Source organism: Euphorbia lathyris, chromosome 10, assembly GCF_963576675.1.
Source record: "Euphorbia lathyris chromosome 10, ddEupLath1.1, whole genome shotgun sequence".
In the NCBI taxonomy this organism is placed as follows: Eukaryota; Viridiplantae; Streptophyta; class Magnoliopsida; order Malpighiales; family Euphorbiaceae; genus Euphorbia; species Euphorbia lathyris.
The window spans coordinates 5,888,506-5,893,145 of NC_088919.1; positions in this window are offsets into that span (position 1 = coordinate 5,888,506).

A 4,640-nucleotide genomic window follows, 5' to 3' on the forward strand; every position below is an offset into this window, starting at 1 on the left:
AAAGCTTATTAAATCATTTGCCATGATTAGTGGCGAATCCAGGATTTGAGAGAGCGGGGGCAAAATTCTACATAAAAAAATTTTAGACAAAAAATGTAAAATTATTCAATTTTTGGTGACGAAAAATGCAAAATCGTTCAATTGTCATGCATTATTTTCATGATTTTTTTTTTATAAAAACCGTAAATTATAATGTTTCCGACTCGTAATCATCCATTTCCGGGATTCTCGGGTTGTTACGCATCAAATATCCCTAACGTTTTGGGTCAGGTGTAATTTTACCCCTAACATCTAAAATGGTGCAATTTTACCCCTAATGTTTGTAGCCAATAGCAATTTTATCCCTAACGTTGATAAATTGGATCAATTTTAGACACTATTATAAAATACAATCATTTTTTTTTTATTTTGCACCAATTGCATATCAATTTTGTAATTTTTGCACCAATTTTACCTCTAACGTTGATAAATTGGATCAATTTCAGACACTATTATTCATGACCGAGAAGACAGTTTGATGAATTATTTCTCAAATTGACCCAATTTATCAACGTTAGGGGTAAAATTGCTATTGGCTTCCAACATTAGGGATAAAATTGTACCATTTTAGACGTTAGAGATAAAATTGCTCCTGACCCAAAACATTAGGAGTATTTTTGCACTTTAACCCTTCTTTTTGGACTTAAAAAAAATTTAATGGGATGAGGGGGGGGGCCTTAATTTACATAAAATGTCTAATTAACTTTCTGAACTTGCATAAAATGAATCAAATAATCATTCAGTTGCAAAAGAAATACGTTAAATGTGAAAGATGTATTGCACGCGTCTCAAAAAAAAGTAAAACGGCCAAAGTCGGGGTATATGTGGTTCTAATATCAGAGAAGACAAGTTTTACAGTCGAGTAAGTAAGAACTTCTTTTTCAATTTATTATGTGAGTTATATAATAATACTTTAAGCCGTATGCAGTTTACTTTTTTGCAATCGAGTTATTAATTGATTACATTTTATATAAGTTGAGGGAACTAACAAAACATTCTATGAAAGTTAAGGCGCTATTCGAATACTTTAAAATTCAGAACTTCAATCAAGCTTTTTGAACAAACCTAAGAGGCAAATGATGTATTAAGCCTTTAATAAACATTAACAATAACAACTTCTTTTTATATATATTATAACCATTAACAACTTATTGCATCCAAAGGAATCAATTGTTGTTTTTTTTTCCTTATAAACAATTGATTCCTTATAAACAAAAGGAATCAATTGTTTTAATGAGAAACCCATTCAACTTTATATTTGATTTTTTATATTTGATTTTTCATATTTGATTTTTCGTATAATTTTTTTTACTCAGATTCCGATAATGACAATCATAGGAAAAATACATAAACAACAAATAAGCCAAACTTTTATACATTGATTAAAAAATAATAATAAATTACATGTCACCAAACTCCAATCTAGTAAATTTCATTAATTTCATCCCTTTCAAATTTTTACACCAATAGAATCAAGCAAAGCTAAACTATATAATTTTTTATTATTTTTTAATTGATATGTAAAAATTTGGCTTACGTGTCATTCACGTGACTATTATTGTCAGAACGTGGACAAAAAAGCTATTGAGAAATTAACTGCAAAATTGAATGATTTTTGTCACGTCCGTATCCAGAATTTACGGACTTTATATCATGATGTTTTGATTACATTGATTTAAAAAAAAGGAATTGGATTTAAAATTGATGGTTTTTGTGAAATTGTGGTTAAACTGTTATTTTGATGGACAAGTTTATATAAATCGAACTTTGGTTGGATATTTGATGAGTTTCGATCTAGTTGGAATTTTAATAAAAAAATATTTTGTATCCATCGGGAGTAGTCCGGACGGGTGGTTTCGATATTTGAAGACCATGTTCAGTGAGGGACATGACATGTGTACACAGTTGTCGGGCATGACAAAGAAGTGTTGGGTAAGACCATGCGGGACTAGGCAATATTATGAGACATCTCGAGTATGGATACGATAGAAATATTATTAAGGAGATGTACTTTTTGATGGATACATACATTATTCATGTTTTAAAGAAATACTTTGGTTGGAATCATATTTTTGAAAGATATTGATTGATGATTTTCGGTATGAAAAATAATTTTTATAAAATGGTTTGAGGTAATAAATTAAAGGGATTTCAAAATACCTTTTCTAAAACAGATTGAGGTAATAAATTGAAATAGATAATATCGAGTATGAGAATTTAGGAATTTTGAGGCCAAAATTCTTTAAGGTGAAGAGAATTGTCACGTCCGTGTCCATAATTGACGGACTTTATACCCTAATATAAGATTATATTTAATAGATGATTGATGCTATTATATTTAATAGATGCTTGAGTAATATTTGAGTAGTATAAATGGAGAGTAGAGATTAAATTAAGATCTTTAAGTATAAATTAAAAGTTTGATGTAAATTATACAATAAGTATAAAGTAAAAGGACTAGCACTGATATCCTCCATTTTATATAAATGTGCATATTCGAGGAAGTGGTTGTATTAATCATAATAATAAAAATAATAAATAATAAAGTCAAAATAAAAATAATGGATAATTATTATAAATGTCATGTGTTTTATTTTTTCAATTAATAATTTGTATATGATAATAATAATAAAAATAAATAAAGAAAAACGTGGCATGAATAATGCTTATCTATATGTACACATGTTTATGTAATAGTTATCCACCTAATCATAACACATATAAATTTATTTATCTTTTTTTTAAAAAGACATTCATGAAATGGATATAAAAAAAAAAAAAAAAAAAAAAAAAAAAAAAAAAAAAAGAAGGGAGGGGAAGAGGGCGAATTTGGAATATAGGAGAGGAAGAAAAGGATATAAAAAGAGAGAGAAGGGAACATTCATAAAAAGATAAATTGTAATTGAGGAAAAGGAAGAATACTGGTCGGAGCTTGGCCGGAGGTCTGATTCGGTAACTTCGTTAATCGTTTTAAATGTTTAACATATTTGCAAAGACTATGTTGATCGTGTTTTTCATATATGGTAAATTTGATCTGTTCTAGTGATCTATAAAGTTTTCCGGTGTAGAATATAAATTTAGTAAAAATATATAGTTCTTTAATAGTGGTAGAACTACGTGGCTTTGATTCCCGATTTGAAGATTAAAAGATGTTCGGGATACGTGGAAAGCTTGATAGAATTATCAAGTCCAAACCAAATAATTAGTTAAACTTTAGATCGTCCGAATACATTTTTACTTAATAAAAAATAGGTTTGGCTTTCAGCCTGTTAGGCGATGTTCTCTGCCGTTTTGGGTCGGTGTGACAATTTTGATGTTAAAAATTTAAATTTTGTGGTATTAAAAATTTATATTTTATGATATTAATGTTGTATTTGTAATCTTTGGAGGATGACGAATTAATGTAATTATCTCAAATGTAAATAAATATACTACAAGATAATTATCTTGTAGAGTTGGGCGGAAATGGAAGTTTTTCTTTTTATAATAATCATGTCCATTTTGATTAAAAAAAAAAAAAATCATGTCCATTTTCTTTCATATTTTGTTAGATATTGAATCCATTTATATTCAATTATCCACTAGTTTGAATATATATCTGTTCTAATTAATTAATGAGCTAAATTAGCACGTGATAAGGAAGTATAAAATCTAGTTTTTAACATTTCATTTCAAATCCCATGAAATAGAGTGTCTACTGTATTTATACAATAGCCAGTTACGTTCACATGAACCCTGATGACCACGTAAATTTGGTCATTCACCGTTAGATCTAGACGGATTAAAATCCATGATGATCACGTAAATTTGGTCATTCACCGTTAGATATCAAATACAATTATATTCGATTATCCAATTGTTTTGGATATGTATACATTATCCAATTGTTCTACTTAACCATAGAGGTCAATTAGCATGTGCTAAGGAAATATATATGTTAGAAAGATTAAAAAAAATGGTATAATATATTACCAACTCCTTCAATTTGTCTAAAATAGTAGATTAATTCTCTAAATTTTTCAAGTGTCTCACCAGCTCCCTAAACTTGTTTATTTCGTATCACCAGCTCCCTAAACTTGTCCATAAAAGTAGATTAACTCTCTGAACTTTGCAACCATCTTACAAACTCTCTAAACTTGCTTATTCTGTAACAACTAAATACAAAAACGTATTAAACTTAAATTCTAAAAATATGTATTCATCTATTCGAGAGGTAATTTTTCGCTTCTCTTACTTTTCAACCTATTATAAAAGTTAGTGTTGCAGGTTTGAGAGATTGAATGGACGAGAATCAAGAGTTAGTATTATGGTTGTTGTATTTAGTTGTTACAGAATAAGCAAGTTTAAAGAGTTAGTGAGACACTTACAAAATTCAAGGAGCTAATCTACTTTCATGGACAAGTTTAGGAAGCTGGTGAGACACTTGCAAAGTTCAGGAAGTCACTCTACTATTTTGGAGTTCAGGGAGCTGGTGACGTACTAGGCCAAAAAATATATAATAGATCAAGAAACATGTAATAATAGTAAGATTGGACTAGAAATTAAGTGAAATAATGTAAAAGTCTATGAAAAAATTATAACCCGTTCGAAATAAGGATTAG